Source organism: Salvelinus alpinus, chromosome 17, assembly GCF_045679555.1.
Source record: "Salvelinus alpinus chromosome 17, SLU_Salpinus.1, whole genome shotgun sequence".
Lineage (NCBI taxonomy): Eukaryota > Metazoa > Chordata > Actinopteri > Salmoniformes > Salmonidae > Salvelinus > Salvelinus alpinus.
Genome location: NC_092102.1, coordinates 24,923,994 through 24,942,999, shown reverse-complemented (window position 1 = coordinate 24,942,999; position 19,006 = coordinate 24,923,994). Strand labels below are relative to the sequence as shown.

The window sequence follows — 19,006 nt, the reverse complement described above, 5'->3', positions numbered from 1 at the left end:
TAATTACAGTAGGGCTTTAAGGGGAATCCTATACAACATTTAATGAGCATGTCAGGCTGCCAGTCAGAGCTATCACTAACTCAACACAGAGCATTAGGCTACATTAAGCATTAAGCATTTCACTGTACCGTGTGCACGTGACCAATAAACTTTGATTTAATTTGACAGACCATGTTGTGTCATCATTTATATTCTACACACACTGACTGCATCATCACCATCACCTACAGCACTGGAGCAGGCGGACACAGCAATTGCAAGATGCAGCTAGAAAGACATCCACTACTGGGTACTGGGATAGGAAAGTTCACCCAATCACAATAAAGAATGACTTAGGTAAAGGTAAAGTGCCTTTATACTCAAACATAGAGAACTCCCAGTGCTGTCAGTATGGCCTGAATATAGAGGGGGCAGACTTTGTAAGAATACAAAGAATACACGTGGTCCCGTGTGGCTCAGTTGGTAGAGCATGGCGCTTGCAACGCCAGGGTTGTGGGATCATTCCCCACGGGGGGACCAGGATGAATATGTATGAACTTTCCAATTTGTAAGTCGCTCTGGATAAGAGCGTCTGCTAAATGACTTAAATGTAAATACACGTTCATTTTTTCTATTGCACTACTGTGTAATAGATGAAGCTAACACTATAAAAAGGATCAGGATGAGAAATGAAATATTACATTGGAAATGAAGAACTAGGGTTGCAAAGGGAGGGTATATTACTGGTAACTTGAAGTTTTCCAGTAAACTATCAGAATTTTGGTAACTTTCATGTTTTTTAAAAATTTTATCACATGACTAGTGGCCTTTTTCGGTACTTCAGATTTTCACAGGTGTCTGTAATTATCTCTGGGCCTCTGTAGCCTTATCGGATGTAAAATATATAAAATAATAAAATATAATGATTTTACAATATAAAATAGAATGACAAAACTGTAAAACATAATCTTAAATATAAACCATCAACTTAAAGAAAATTATTTGGTGTTTAATATGAGGTTTCCCGCATTAAATATCCTTATATATTTTTTGTTACCCTTTTATTTATTTTACTATGTCAATATGTCTTTGTTGTAAATGTTTTGGTGCCCAACCGGTGGCAGTTGTGAAAAAAGTTAATACTATAGTTGGAAGAGTTGCCGATTTGATAGAAATAATGCCATTGCTGATTTTTTGCTTTTTTCATTAACTATTTTCTCTTGAACCATATGATCTATCCACTAGAAACTCATGCACAATATGAACACAGATATAATAAATGAATATATATTTTTAAAGTTATTCAAGTATAAATGACCAAAGTTACCAAAGATTACCATAATTGACCTGTTAATTACCTACATTAATTCCAGTAACTTAGCTATGAAGAACAAAACAAAGAGGTTGAACGCACCACTCAGACCTTATGGGGCTGCTTTAGGAGACACTGTTACGTTCCCTCTCTCTCTCAACCCTCTCTTTCATCCTTCAGCCTCTCTCTCACACTCGAGGCCCAGACAGACAGTTAATGACTGCTTTCAACTCCCAGTCCCTGTCTTACATCAGCCATCATGATCTGCTATATGAACCCACTGTTCTCCAGCCCATCAAGACAATGGGCACACTGTGTGATGGCTGCCGTTGGTGTTTGAGTCACAAAACCCACCATGGTCTCAACTCTCAACTCGCCATGCCACACTCACTGATGTAAATTAGCGCAATGAAAGGCTTCAGATCACACACGCATACACTCATATTCACAGACACAAGCATGAATGCGTACCCATTATAATCACAGATCTGTGACTCAACACACAGAGGCAATGGTTCGAGTGCACTAGTCTGAGATATTTCTCTGTAAATGGAGACATCAAAATTATATTATATATATCACAGGTCAATCTATCAGGTGCACAACTATGACAACGTTCTGTCACTGTGACAAAAAATAAACAATCAGAATGCCACACTTAAACTAATTTGACATTGTCCCTGAACCGTGATTGAATCTGAATATGTCAGTGCTTTAACTGAACTGGGACAAAAAACAAGTGGAAAACATTGAGTGAAAAGCAACTGTTTCATGTCTTGCAAAGAGATCAGCTAGCTAGAATATGAATTAGATTAACGACAGCAATGTTACTATTAAGATGTTTTAAGAGAAACAAGAGGGTCTGGATGAGAGACAGAGATAGAAGAAAGGACGGAAGAGAGAGAAGTTGAGTGGAAGAGGGATGGAAAAGGAGAAAACAGCATAGGAACTGAGTGGTCGTTACTCTTTATGGCAAAACAATTCCTATTCCATCCCTGAGAGACGTAGGATGTTGATGATGGCTGCTCTTAGCCAGTCAGCCAGTCAGTCAGTTATTCAGTCAGCCAGCCAGCCAGTCAGTCAGAAATGCACCTGAACTCACAGGGCTGTCCATGGCAGAGGGAATGCAAGGCAGAATAAATTAATCAATGGGTTTGGCTGCAGAGTGGTTACCAGAGGAAGACTGAGGCAGGTTATGTTGTGGACGGACGGACGGCTCGGCTGGGCTCGGCTCAACCTGCCTCCTCGGATAATGGCCCCTGAGCCACAGCGCCAACACTGATTTATTGCTTGTGGCATATCAATTACAGCACCGGCCACAAAACTGGGGCCTCATACTTAAGCAAATTTATACACACTGCATCTTTAACATGGAGGTCACATCGGAGTCTGTGTGAGAGAGGCAAGCCACATGCAGCACCAGTAACACACCGCATATGATTTATCATTTCTATGATTTTATTTGGATCCCCATTAGCTATTGAAGAAGCAGCAGATATTCTTCCCGTGGTCCACACAAAACATAGAACATGACAAAATACACCACACTAATGGGCAGGAACAGCAGCACAAATGTAAACTAAGAACACTATGACTAAAGAACAATACGGCCAATTTAAAAAAGAACAAGAAACAGAAAATAACGAAAAATAAAGAAATTAATAATATTAAGAATAATGTGTGTGTGTGTGTCTCTTCACAGTCAGCGTTGTTCCTTGAGGTGTTGTTTTATCTGTTTTTAAAAATGATTTTATTGCCTGCCTGATGAGTTACCTATAGCATAGATGTCTATCCATCCTGTTCTGTCTATCGATGTTTCACAGATATGCAAACACACTTATGTATGCACACACATACAGTATGCACTCCCAAGCAACAGTATAAACATTAAGGCTACAGCTTTGTGTATTCAGTGAAACATATACACACAGTCTGTTTCTCTAACAGGATGTACTAACATAGATGCACATGGAGGTGTAGGGTAAAGGTGCCCTCAAGTCAACATTCTGACCCTCTCACATACACATTCCAAAATGAGGTTCTATGGCAGATTAGGGCCTGGCGATATGGCCAAAATATAATATTACAATATTTTTCATATTTTTGATGGTATGACAGTATTTTATGTTTATGAATAATACATGTTCTTTATGAGTAGCGCATGACATACATTCTGAGTGATTTCCCCCATTCTGCTTTCCCCCATTCTGATTGTTTTATACTGTTCAATGAAACTTCAAGCTAAAAAAAAAATCAGCATTTTCATACATTTTTGCATTTCCGGCACTGATTTGAGATCATTTCCACACTGCCACGTAGGGCTGCACGATAAGAGTAAAACATCTAGGCCTTACCTTTAACCAAATATTCCTATTGCAATTTGTCTTGCGATTTATATTAAAACACTTTAGTGAACTGTTAGAATCATGGAAATATAATGATTATTCAAATGCTATAGTTAGACTATAATAGTGGGCCATTTGAATACAGTGTTGTTTGACATGACAACTAATGAAAAAGCCAGGGAGGAGTTATTATGACAGGGTAGGACCAACGTTTTGGTCAGTGTTTCCTAGGGGACTCTATAATCTTTGGCTACATTCAAATGTTTTCTCTTAGCTACTTCATGTAGCTAACATATTCATGCTTTGCCTTTTACGCTTTGATTAAGAAGACACTGTTCCACAAACAGCATGCTGATTTAGTCCTTTACCATCACTGGTATCAGGCTGTCTTAGCTCTAGCTATGTTTGCACTGACTCAGTACATTTTTGATCTAGCTAGCTAGCCAGCTAACTAGCGATTAGCAGCTAACACGATTTAGCCACAACTTGCTAAAAAAATACAGACAGTAATAAACACAAAATGTAATTATTATAGAACGGTTGTGGATGTATATTAAGAAGTGTAATTATTATAGAACGGTTATGGATGTATATTAAGAAGTGTAATTATTATAGAACGGTTATGGATGTATATTAAGAAGTGTAATTATTATAGAACGGTTATGGATGTATATTAAGAAGTGTAATTATTATAGGACGGTTGTGGATGTATATTAAGAAGTGTAATTATTATAGGACGGTTGTGGATGTATATTAAGAAGTGTAATTATTATAGAACGGTTATGGATGTATATTAAGAAGCAAAGTGTAAAGTGGAAACAGCATTGTTGTAATACACATCTTGTAATCCACATTTATGAACAGAACACAACTATTTTCTTAGGTTTTGCCTGAATATATTATAGTGTAACGACCCTGGGTTTATAAGCGCGGAAATCGAGCATGCTTTTGCGGCACAGTCGATAGCGCGCCGGACCTCGGGCTAGAAGGTCGAGGGTTCGAGATCTGCTCCCTGCTGTTTCATTACAATATTGAAAAAGTTTTTTAATGGCTAGATTACTAATCTACTCCATTTCCTCAAAATCCCACCCCCAATAACTAATTGACAGGTATGAAACCCTACTAATCCTAGAAACGTCATATGTAACGGATGTGAAATGGCTAGCTAGTTAGCGGGTACGCGCGAGTAGCGTTTCAATCAGTTACGTCACTTGCTCTGAAACCTAGAAGTAGTGTTGCACCTTGCTCTGCAAGGGCCGTGGCCTTTGTGGAGCGATGGGTAACGATGCTTCGTGGGTGACCGTTGTTGATGTGTGCAGAGGGTCCCTGGTTCGCGCCCGTGTCGGGGCGAGGGGACGGTTTAAAGTTATACTGTTACATTGATGCTGTTGACCCGGATCACTGGTTGCTGCGGAAAAGGAGGAGGTTGAAAGGGGGGTGAGTGTAACGGATGTGAAATGGTTAGCGAGTAGCGTTTCAATCAGTTACGTCACTTGCTCTGAAACCTAGAAGTAGTGTTGCACCTTGCTCTGCAAGGGCCGCGGCCTTTGTGGAGCGATGGGTAACGACGCTTCGTGGGTGACTGTTGTTGATGTGTGCAGAGGGTCCCTGGTTCGAGCCCGGGTATGGGCGAGGGGACGTACTAAAGTTATACTGTTACACATACAACAACAACAAAAATGTCAAGCTACTCATATATATCCTGCATATTTTGTTATTGCGTAGGCCTAATTTGATGAATAGAAACAAAGAACAGCACTGCATACATACTGTAATTGCATTTTGGTTTTTAAACCACACATTTCATACAAAAATCATTCTACTATAGCCTACCACAAAGAAAAGCACTGCAGTGAACTGCTAATGTCCATCACTAGTAGGCCTACTGTATATATTGATGGCTGTCAGCCCTATGACTTGATGTACTAGCTAGCTCATTGTATTCCCTAGACCTGTGTGTCATTGTGATCCATGTGGAGTTTATACGTTTAATGTTGTTTTCAATGCTCCTTTGCTTAAAAACCAATTGCCCTTTGGGACAATCAGGTTGAACATGAACTACCTTGAGTATCTTGCTTTTTTAAGATGAGGGAAAATACATTTGAACAAATCTGCAAATCTGCAGTTACATGACTAGGCTACTATAAATTATTTTCCAATCATTTTTATTATGAGGAATAAGAGCTGTGTAGTCTCAGCAGGCACACTACTTGAGCGTTCTGATTTTCCTTCAACATGGACTTTTTTGAGCACCATTGTGTGTAGTGCTGGCACCATGAAAATGTTTAAAATGAACTGGTCTTATCAGCACACATATTTGATGCAACGAGGGTAGAAATTGCTTATTTGGTCGATATTAGGCCTACTTACCAAGCCAAGCAGAGCTGTGTTATCGACATAGAAATATCCTATGCTTTTTTATTTTGCGCATAGGTGCATACAAACACAGCTTGGCTACATTGTAACCGTGAAGTGACCTCTGTTGTGCTGGCATATGAAGCTCAGCTAGGACTGTTACTTCTGTGACTGAATGAAAACATTTCAATGTGATTTAACCAATTGATGTTGGGAAAATAGATGGTAAAAAAATGCAGAATGGTGTTAAATGCCTGTAAACAGCTTGGGGACTGTAACGATGCGCGCTGAGAATCGGGTATCAAGTCCAGGGAGTGAGTGTATTTATAAATAAACGCAACATAAAACAAAACAAGAAACACGAACAATGCACAGATTTAACACTGGAACAGAACCAATAACGTCTGGGGAAGGAACCAAAGGGAGTGACAGATATAGGGCAGGTAATCAGGGAGGTGATGGAGTCCAGGTGAGTCTGATGACGCGCAGGTGCACGTAACGATGGTGATAGGTGTGCTCCATAACGAGCAGCTTGATGACCTAGAAGCCGGAGAGGGAGCACACGTGACAGGGATCAAATGTATTTTACAGATTTAATCATATAATATTAGGCTGATTATTTCTCAGTATCTACTTGCGAGCTACCGAAGATGCAGCTTTCTGCAAAGGTGCAAACTTTCGTAGGCTGATGGAAGGCTACTCAGAGTCAGAGTCTGCCTTACAGTGAAGCCTAATCAGACCTGCCATGCTCATCATGGTTCTAACAGGCAAAGTGTCCTGGTGTACACTGCTCAAATGATATGGAACAACACCCTGAGTGCATCAGACATGAAACAACGATACAAATGTAACAGCACAACAAAATAGATAAACCGTTTTCTTTTGCAGGGGCCTTGTCATTTTAAAGACCAGTGTTGCAACTAGTGCTTTGTAAATGCACTGAACCAAAATGGTGACGCACGGAGCAAAGCAAAACTTTCAAGTGGTCAAAACCATTCATCTTGAGGCGACGGGGGAGAGGGTGCAAAATGCAATCTGTTAATTATATCATATATAAATTGGACATATCTATTTTAATACAGACAATGACAAATGACCCAATGCATCATGATAATTCTCTGGTAAAAAGTGGGGGTGCACCCCTATTTTGAAAGTGGGGGTGCAGCTGCTCCATTTGCTCAATTAATAACTGTGCTCCTTGTGTGACAGGGGGCGGGGCTAGGTCTGTGTGGAAAACGGCATGGCGTGAGTGAGAGAGAGCGGAGACAGACGACTCAGGTTGCGGAGTAAACTATAAAAATGGACGGTACACAAGGCAGAGTAGCATATCACATTTAACAAACCAAACATGAAATACCATTATAGAAGGTAAAGTAAAAACCCAAACTTGTCCATGCATCAATACAGGTATATAGTCAAATACGTTATACTGCCAAGCCCTTTGGCAGATGAGAACAGGTTTAGCCAGATACTTCAACAAGATAGGACTTCTATTGAGAATGATTCTACAAGGCCTACAGAGAGGGGACTAATAGTTCAAATCATGTTCACCTCACACTACTCTGGCGGCATTTCACAGGCTTCTGGAGTGAAGGAGGGATGAATGGAGTGAAAGAGAGGAGGGATGGATGGAGTGAAAGACAGAGAGGAGGGATGGATGGAGTGAAAGAGAGGAGGGATGGATGGAGTGAAAGAGAGAGAGGGATGGATGGAGTGAAAGACAGAGGAGGGATGGATGGAGTGAAAGACAGAGAGGAGGGATGGATAGAGTGAAAGAGAGAGAGGAGGGATGGATGGATGGTGTGAAAGAGAGAGGAGGGATGGATAGAGTGAAAGAGAGAGAGGAGGGATGGATGGATGGTGTGAAAGAGAGAGGAGGGATGGATGGAGTAAAAGACAGAGAGGAGGGATGGATGAAGTGAAAGAGAGAGAGGAGAGATGGATGGAGTGAAAGAGAGAGAGGAGAGATGGATGGAGTGAAAGAGAGAGAGGAGAGATGGATGAAGTGAAAGAGAGAGAGGAGAGATGGATAGAGTGAAAGAGAGAGAGGGATGGATGGAGTGAAAGAGAGAGAGGAGAGATGGATGGATGGTGTGAAAGAGAGAGGAGGGATGGATGGAGTAAAAGACAGAGAGGAGGGATGGATGAAGTGAAAGAGAGAGAGGAGAGATGGATGGAGTGAAAGAGAGAGAGGAGAGATGGATGGAGTGAAAGAGAGAGAGGGATGGATGGTGTGAAAGAGAGAGGAGAGATGGATGGAGTGAAAGAGAGAGAGGAGAGATGGATGGAGTGAAAGAGAGAGGAGGGATGGATGGAGTGAAAGAGAGAGGAGGGATGGATGGAGTGAAAGAGAGAGAGGAGGGATGATGGAGTGAAAGAGAGAGGAGGGATGGATGGAGTGAAAGAGAGAGGAGGGATGGATGTAGTGAAAGAGAGAGAGGAGGGATGATGGAGTGAAAGAGAGGAGGGATGGATGGAGTGAAAGAGAGAGAGGGATGGATGGAGTGAAAGAGAGAGGAGGGATGGATGGAGTGAAAGAGAGAGAGGGATGGATGGAGTGAAAGAGAGAGGAGGGATGGATGGAGTGAAAGAGAGAGGAGGGATGGATGGAGTGAAAGACAGAGAGGAGAGATGGATGGAGTGAAAGACAGAGAGGAGGGGAATTGAGGAAAGGACAGAGTGAGATTGGTCAGAAAACATTGCCCAGCTTCCCAGCTGCAATACTAATATGAACACAGGGCCAAGCCTCTCAATCCAGCCCAGAAAAATCCATCATAACAGGAGATTGTTTCCGATGAGAAGGCAGAATCACCATATCAGCAGCAACACAAGTCAATCTGGCATGAAAGTCCTAAAGTAACGAGTGCAGCGGTTTAGCAGGATGAGGTCGGGCCAGAGACTCAATCAGGGCAGGGACGGGGGAAGGCAGGAAGGCGGGTAGGCAGACAGGGAGGCAGAAAGGCAGTGAGGGACGGAGGGAGGCAGGCAAGCAGGGAGGGAGGCAGAAAGGGAGTGAGGGAGGCAGGCCGGCAGGGAGGGAGGCAGAAAGGCAGGGAGGGAGAGAGGCCGGCAGGGAGAGAGGCAGAAAGGCAGGGAGGGAGAGAGGCCGGCAGGGAGGGAGGCAGAAAGGCAGGGAGGGAGAGAGACCGGCAGGGAGGGAGGCAGAAAGGCAGGGAGGGAGGCAGAAAAGCAGGGAGGGAGGGAGGGAGGCAGGGAGGGAGGGAAGGAAGGAAGATGACAGGGAGGCAGGCAGGCAGGCAGAGAGGCAGGCAGGCAGGCAGGCAGGCAGGCAGGCAGGGAGGGAGGGAGGGAGGGAGGGAGGGAGGGAGGGAGGGAGGGAGGGAGGGAGGGAGGGAGGGAGGGAGGGAGGGAGGGAGGGAGGGAAGATGACAGGGAGGAAGGCAGGCATGCAGGCAGGCAGGCAGGCAGGCAGGGAGGGAGGCAGGCAGACAGGGAGAGATACAGGGAGGGGGGAGGCAGGCAGGCAGGGAGGGAGGCAGGCAGGGAGGGAGGCAGGCAGAAAGGGAGGCAGGGAGGGAGGCAGGGAGGGAGGCAGGCAGAGAGAGAGGGAGGCAGGGAGGGAGGCAGGCAGAGAGGGAGGGAGGCAGGGAGGGAGGGAGGCAGGCAGAGAGGGAGGGAGGGAGGCAGAGAGGCAGGGAGGGAGGGGGGCAGGGAGGGAGGCAGAGAGGGAGGGAGGGAGGGAGGGGGTCTTCACTGAAAAATAAAAAGCTGACAGGGACAAAGAGAAGAAAAAAAAATACAACTGCCAAATCTGCAATTTTTATTTGGTAATTTTTACCCCTTTTTCTCCCCAATTAGTAGTTACAGTCTTGTCCCATCACTGCAACTCCCAAATGGACTCAGGAGAGGTGAATGTCGAGAGCCATGCGTCCTCCGAAACACGGCCCTGCCAAGCCCCACTGCTTCCTGACCCGCTGCTCGCTTAACCCGGAAGCCACCTGCACCAATGTGTCGGAGGAAACTGGCGACCGAAGTCAGCGTGTTTGCAGAGAAGTCGCTAGAGCGCGATGGGACAAGGACATCCCAGCCGGCCAAACCCTCATCTAACCCAGACGACGCTGGGCCAATCCATGGGTCTCCCGGTCGCAGCTGGCTGCAACACAGCCTGGGAACGAACTTGGGTCTGTAGTGACGCCTATAGCACTGCGATGTAGTGTCTTAGACTGCTGCGCCACTCGGGAGGACACCAAATCTGCAATTTGAGAGATAAGGAATGATGTTCCTTTCCCAACAGTTTACATATTTGTGTTGAAAAAGTTCATGGTTAAGGTTTACATTTCCCTAAGTGGGAATATTTAACAGGATGAAAAGGCAGACAGTGGGCCGTTATTGTGTTCATGTTCAGTGGGCCGTTATTGTGTTCATGTTCAGTTTGCCGTTATTGTGTTCATGTTCAGTGGGCCGTTATTGTGTTCATGTTCAGTGGGCCGTTATTGTGTTCATGTTCAGTTTGCCGTTATTGTGTTCATGTTCAGTTTGCCGTTATTGTGTTCATGTTCAGTTTGCCGTTATTGTGTTCATGTTCAGTGGGCCGTTATTGTGTTCATGTTCAGTTTGCCGTTATTGTGTTCATGTTCAGTTTGCCGTTATTGTGTTCATGTTCAGTTTGCCGTTATTGTGTTCATGTTCAGTGGGCCGTTATTGTGTTCATGTTCAGTGGGCCGTTATTGTGTTCATGTTCAGTTTGCCGTTATTGTGTTCATGTTCAGTGGGCCGTTATTGTGTTCATGTTCAGTGGGCCGTTATTGTGTTCATGTTCAGTGGGCCGTTATTGTGTTCATGTTCAGTGGGCCATTATTGTGTTCATGTTCAGTTTGCCGTTATTGTGTTCATGTTCAGTGGGCCGTTATTGTGTTCATGTTCAGTGGGCCGTTATTGTGTTCATGTTCAGTTTGCCGTTATTGTGTTCATGTTCAGTTTGCCGTTATTGTGTTCATGTTCAGTTTGCCGTTATTGTGTTCATGTTCAGTTTGCCGTTATTGTGTTCATGTTCAGTTTGCCGTTATTGTGTTCATGTTCAGTGGGCCGTTATTGTGTTCATGTTCAGTTTGCCGTTATTGTGTTCATGTTCAGTGGGCCGTTATTGTGTTCATGTTCAGTGGGCCGTTATTGTGTTCATGTTCAGTTTGCCGTTATTGTGTTCATGTTCAGTGGGCCGTTATTGTGTTCATGTTCAGTGGGCCGTTATTGTGTTCATGTTCAGTTTGCCGTTATTGTGTTCATGTTCAGTTGGCCGTTATTGTGTTCATGTTCAGTTTGCCGTTATTGTGTTCATGTTCAGTTTGCCGTTATTGTGTTCATGTTCAGTTTGCCGTTATTGTGTTCATGTTCAGTTTGCCGTTATTGTGTTCATGTTCAGTGGGCCGTTATTGTGTTCATGTTCAGTTTGCCGTTATTGTGTTCATGTTCAGTGGGCCGTTATTGTGTTCATGTTCAGTGGGCCGTTATTGTGTTCATGTTCAGTTTGCCGTTATTGTGTTCATGTTCAGTGGGCCGTTATTGTGTTCATGTTCAGTGGGCCGTTATTGTGTTCATGTTCAGTTTGCCGTTATTGTGTTCATGTTCAGTTTGCCGTTATTGTGTTCATGTTCAGTTTGCCGTTATTGTGTTCATGTTCAGTGGGCCGTTATTGTGTTCATGTTCAGTGGGCCGTTATTGGGTTCATTTACGGGGAGGGGATAGCGTGTGAGATGTGTGTATGTTTTGATAAGGTTTATAGAGTGTCTTGTTGAGGTGGAACAGATTGATATCTCTGTTAGGCTGGGGGGGGGGGGGGCTGTGTGCTGACTCCTTGGCTGTGTGCTGACTGCTGACTGAGGCCATAAGGGCATGGGGCCATACGGCTGTTAATAGTAAGGCTGTGTGGCTGACTGTGTGGCTGACTGTGTGGCTGGCTGTGTGGCTGACTGTGTGGCTGACTGTGTGGCTGACTGTGTGGCTGACTGTGTGGCTGGCTGTGTGGCTGACTGTGGCTGGCTGTGTGGCTGACTGGCTGGCTGTGTGGCTGACTGTGGCTGGCTGTGTGGCTGACTGGCTGGCTGTGTGGCTGATTGTGTGGCTGACTGGCTGGCTGTGTGGCTGATTGTGTGGCTGTGTGGCTGACTGTGGCTGGCTGTGTGGCTGACTGGCTGGCTGTGTGGCTGACTGTGGCTGGCTGTGTGGCTGACTGGCTGGCTGTGTGGCTGATTGTGTGGCTGTGTGGCTGACTGTGGCTGGCTGTGTGGCTGACTGGCTGGCTATGTGGCTGACTGGCTGGCTGTGTGGCTGACTGGCTGGCTGTGTGGCTGACTGGCTGGCTGTGTGGCTGACTGGCTGGCTATGTGGCTGATTGTGTGGCTGTGTGGCTGACTGTGGCTAGCTGTGTGGCTGACTGGCTGGCTATGTGGCTGACTGGCTGGCTGTGTGGCTGACTGGCTGGCTGTGTGGCTAACTGGCTGGCTGTGTGGCTGACTGTGTGGCTGCTGCTGTGGTCCAGTGTGCCTCTGCTCACCATGCAAGGCACTGATTAGAACATTGCACTCCATTTATACTGTACTGCATTCCATGCCTGACACAGTGACCTCACTGACAGCTGCCTACACACACACACACACACAGATAAAGACACACACACACACTTGTGTTTTTTCTGGGTCAAACAGGATTAGCGTGGACAAGCAGCTCTGCCCCGTCAATGATACAATGACTCAATGGCAGTTGAATTCAGTTGGCCACTGAAGAAGCCAGGCAGCTAGGCCTCTCCATCCTGTACACGTTGTGTCACACACTCACACACACATCCAAAACACACAGGAACAGCTTCATGGGGTAACAGGTGCAGCTTACCAGACACAGTCACTCACAGTGATAAAAGGCGGGGGGTTCTGACAGAATCAGTGGGTCAGTATCTTAGAGTAACTATGTACAGTATTCATTCCAAACCTCCTGAGTTGAGGGATTTAAAAGGATCAAATATTCTGAACCAGACTGGACTCATGACCTCACGTCCACTACCAGTACATACTAAATACAGAACACTACATACTAAACACAGAACACTACATACTAAACCCAGAACACTACATACTAAACACAGAACACTACATACTAAACACAGAACACTACATACTAAACACAGAACACTACATACTAAACCCAGAACACTACATACTAAACCCAGAACACTACATACTAAACCCAGAACACTACATACTAAACACAGAACACTACATACTAAACACAGAACACTACATACTAAATACAGAACACTACATACTAAACCCAGAACACTACATACTAAACACAGAACACTACATACTAAACCCAGAACACTACATACTAAACACAGAACACTACATACTAAACACAGAACACTACATACTAAATACAGAACACTACATACTAAACCCAGAACACTACATACTAAACACAGAACACTACATACTAAACCCAGAACACTACATACTAAACCCAGAACACTACATACTAAACCCAGAACACTACATACTAAACACAGAACACTACATACTAAACACAGAACACTACATACTAAATACAGAACACTACATACTAAACCCAGAACACTACATACTAAACACAGAACACTACATACTAAACCCAGAACACTACATACTAAACACAGAACACTACATACTAAACACAGAACACTACATACTAAATACAGAACACTACATACTAAACCCAGAACACTACATACTAAATACAGAACACTACATACTAAACCCAGAACACTACATACTAAACACAGAACACTACATACTAAACCCAGAACACTACATACTAAACCCAGAACACTACATACTAAACCCAGAACACTATATACTAAACACAGAACACTACATACTAAACACAGAACACTACATACTAAACACAGAACACTACATACTAAACACAGAACACTACATACTAAACCCAGAACACTACATACTAAACCCAGAACACTACATACTAAACCCAGAACACTACATACTAAACCCAGAACACTACATACTAAACCCAGAACACTACATACTAAACACAGAACACTACATACTAAACCCAGAACACTACATACTAAACACAGAACACTACATACTAAACACAGAACACTACATACTAAACACAGAACACTACATACTAAACACAGAACACTACATACTAAACCCAGAACACTACATACTAAACCCAGAACACTACATACTAAACACAGAACACTACATACTAAACACAGAACACTAAATACTAAACACAGAACACTACATACTAAACACAGAACACTACATACTAAACCTAGAACACTACATACTAAACACATAACACTACATACTAAACACAGAACACTACATACTAAACACAGAACACTACATACTAAACACAGAACACTACATACTAAACACAGAACACTACATACTAAACCCAGAACACTACATACTAAATACAGAACACTACATACTAAACACAGAACACTACATACTAAATACAGAACACTACATACTAAACACAGAACACTACATACTAAACACAGAACACTACATACTAAACACAGAACACTACATACTAAACACAGAACACTACATACTAAACACAGAACACTACATACTAAACACAGAACACTACATACTAAACACAGAACACTACATACTAAACACAGAACACTACATACTAAACACAGAACACTACATACTAAACACAGAACACTACATACTAAACACAGAACACTACATACTAAACACAGAACACTACATACTAAACACAGAACACTACATACTAAACACAGAACACTACATACTAAACACAGAACACTACATACTAAACACAGAACACGACATACTAAACACAGAACACGACATACTAAACACAGAACACTACATACTAAACACAGAACACTACATACTAAACACAGAACACTACATACTAAACCCAGAACACTACATACTAAACCCAGAACACTACATACTAAACCCAGAACACTACATACTAAACCCAGAACACGACATACTAAACACAGAACACTACATACTAAACCCAGAACACTACATACTAAACCCAGAACACTACATACTAAACCCAGAACATACTAAACACAGAACACTACATACTAAACACAGAACACTACATACTAAACACAGAACACTACATACTAAACACAGAACACTACATACTAAACACAGAACACTACATACTAAACACAGAACACTACATACTAAACACAGAACACTACATACTAAACACAGAACACTACATACTAAACACAGAACACTACATACTAAACACAGAACACTACATACTAAACACAGAACACTACATACTAAACACAGAACACTACATACTAAACACAGAACACTACATACTAAATACAGAACACTACATACTAAACACAGAACACTACATACTAAATACAGAACACTACATACTAAACACAGAACACTACATACTAAACACAGAACAAACACAGAACACTACAGAACAAAATCAGAACAAACACAGAACACTACAGACCAAACACAGAACACTACAGACCAAACACAGAACACTACAGACCAAACACAGAACACTACATACCAAACACAGAACAATACAGACCAAACACAGAACACTACAGACCAAACACAGAACAATACAGAACACTACAGACCAAACACAGAACACTACAGACCAAACACATAACACTACAGACCAAACACAGAACAATACAGACCAAACACAGAACACTACAGACCAAACACAGAACACTACATACCAAACACAGAACAATACAGACCAAACACAGAACACTACAGACCAAACACAGAACAATACAGAACACTACAGACCAAACACAGAACACTACAGACCAAACACATAACACTACAGACCAAACACAGAACAATACAGACCAAACACAGAACACTACAGACCAAACACAGAACAATACAGAACACTACAGACCAAACACAGAACACTACAGACCAAACACATAACACTACAGACCAAACACAGAACAATACAGAACAATACAGAACACTACAGACCAAACACAGAACAATACAGAACAAACACAGAACACTACAGATCAAACACAGAAAAATACAGAACAAACACAAACTCACCCATGACCTGCTATTCCAGTTCTTTCAAGTCTCCAATCAAATAAATGCTGAGAGTGCTGGATTGGAGAGGACCGGGGGCAAATGCTAGAAGTGACGTATCCTAGCCCATCTGGAGCTGACGTTTACTAGCCTTAATACCGGTGGAAAAGCACTCCTAAAAACACAGGAAACTGTGTGCCTCCATGAAGATTGCAGTGCCATAGTAAACTCAAGGCACTCCAAGGAGAAAAATATAAAAGACAATCACCAGCTCCTTTTACTCTGCTGTAAAGGAGACTGCCTAGCCTGGCTATTTGGCCTGGCTCTTAAAAGCCCCGGTTGCCTGACCTGCCAGTAAAGGTAGAGTCCAGCGCCCGGGCTATCTCACTGCAGGAGGAATAGCAGCACAGCACTGCAACAACAGGAGGGTCTATAAACAACCAACGAGACACTGAGAAGTGGACAGAATAGATCAAGCATTCTAGAAACCAACAGTGCAACACGTGCATTGTCTGCACCCACACTGTCCTCCACACCATACAGCATGCATTAATGTTGTTCCCAAATATGTGTTGTCATTGTTATGTTCCCTAATAACAAAGGAGTAGAGTGAGTCTGTGAGGTATAGCCATAAAGCAACCACCCTCATGCAGAACAGACAGTGCCAACACTCTCTTCTCTTCTTATAGGGTAGTCTAATAGGTTTATGACAATGACCTCATTTTATAGCAGGTGTTATAGCGCCACAACACTCATAAAACATGAAAATTGTTTCAATTGCACTGACTGAAGTCCAAACTAAGACAAATGCCCTTATTCTTCCCTAAAGGCTGGGTATCTATCCAGTTTCCATTTGTCAGAAGTATGGCAGTGCTCTCTCTCTCTCTCTCTTTCTTTTTACCCTCTCTCTTTCTTTCTCTAGCTCCTTCTTTCTCTCCCTCTCTCTCTCTCTCTCTCTCTCCCTTTCTCTCTCTCCATTTCTCTCTCTCCCTCTTTCTTTTTACCCTCTCTCTTTTCCTCTTTCTTTCTTTCTCTCTCTTTCACCCTCTCTCCTTCTCTCCCTCTCTTTCTCCCTGATAGAAGAGGAAAAAGACCGAGCATTACAAGTCTAAAAGGACCTACTCATTTTCTTAAATAACACAATTGCCACACTGCAGTTTGGAGCCAGTTTAGATTATCTACGGCGAATTCCATGATAAAATCCAGCATTTCGGGGCATTTTGAAGCACTTAAAATACTTAAGTGATTGTAGCTCCAGGGTCCTCTTTAGCGTCCAGTCAAATAGAGGGGTTTCAAATCCCAGAACAGGGCCTGTGAGGGCAGCAGACTGTTTCCTGCTTTTCTAGGTTTGTCAGCACACATTCCTACTGCACAGCATCATCATGCTTTGTGCATTCTCCCTCCACTGGCCTATTTACTTAAGTGTGTGTGTGTGTGTGTGTGTGTGTGTGTGTGTGTGTGTGTGTGTGTGTGTGTGTGTGTGTGTGTGTGTGTGTGTGTGTGTGTGTGTGTGTGTGTGTGTGTGTGTGTGTGTGTGTGTGTGTGTGTGTGTGTGTGTGCAGATGTATGGGTTTGTGTATATGTATGTGTTTTGACACTGAGTGAACTGATCTCTGACCAGCACTAGCTGTCTGATGGCAGGACAAAGAACACATTATACCTAGATATGCTCTCTCACACACACACACACACACACACACACACACACACACACACACACACACACACACACACACACACACACACACACACACACACACACACACACACACACACACACAGAGAGAGCATCATGAGTAGGGCTTTGGCGGTCATTGACCGTTAATTAACATAAATACGTTTAGCATCTCCAGGTCTCCACACGTACAAGCTGCTGATGCGTCTTTGGAACATCTACATTTAAAAAGTCTAATAATCAATTGAATATACACCATCACAATAAATCCATTATTTATTTTAGGCAGGTCTAAAGAAACATTCTGATATGAAGAAAATGTATTTCAGAAGAACAGAATATGAGTTGGTCTACTGTATGTTATGTGGCTATGCTCCATGTCATAGGCTGTAGGCTTGTTCCTTTAGCAGACCAGATATGCTATCAGTCCCAAACCATTATTTTATATGATATGATATATAATATATAATTGAACTTAGCTGAATAAAATAGAAAGGATATTTCCCCAATCCAGAGTGAATATAGCGGAGCCTGTGTTTAATATGAGCAGCTGAGAATGAAATATAACACCACTTATTTCACTCCACACATCAACCACTGTTTGAGGAGCCTTCTCTCTCTGCAAGACACGGGATATTCTGCACAAACTCTATGCCATGGGGGCTCCAACCTTGTTCCTGCAGCTAACCAGTGCTTCATTTGGGAAACCAGGTGAAATCTGTTGGGGAACATCGATATCAACATGTTTTCTCAACAAAACCATATTTCGCTAAACTGTTGACAGCCCCCCTGCGCGCTGGAGAACGGAATAAAGGAGAGAGACAGGAGGAGATGGAAACACATGGTGGTGAGATATTCTATATAGCTAATGGGAATGTGTCACCCAATTTGATTAGGAAAATATTTTAAAAAATCACTATTACTAGGCTGAACAAAATCAAATACGAATTCAATAATTGTAGGCTAACTGTAAACCGCACTGCACAATCAATGAACCAACAGCATGGCCTCGGGCTATATGTTCTCTCCCAGACTCATGGATAGACATTTTACAGCGTAGCATAAGGTAACCAGTCCAGCCAGTATGCATGATAATACAGTCCACACTCAAAGGTGATCACTAGAATGTGTTTAATTTTGGAGTATAGGCTAGACCAATGTATGTACCAAAGACACCTTAAATCAATATCTGTAATAGACTAGATATTGTATAATGGCACAATCCTAATTTTAATTCTGTTTTGTGTTCTCGGGCTTGGGCTCATACGCCTAT

The 19,006-nt window shown here is 43.0% G+C and overlaps 1 protein-coding gene across 2 annotated transcripts in view; it reads right to left on the bottom strand.

The window, feature by feature from the left end:
* Positions 1-19,006, bottom strand: part of LOC139542580 (plexin-A1-like) — a 326,765-nt gene that overhangs the window by 282,177 nt on the left and 25,582 nt on the right. The gene's annotated exons all lie outside the window — the stretch shown is intronic.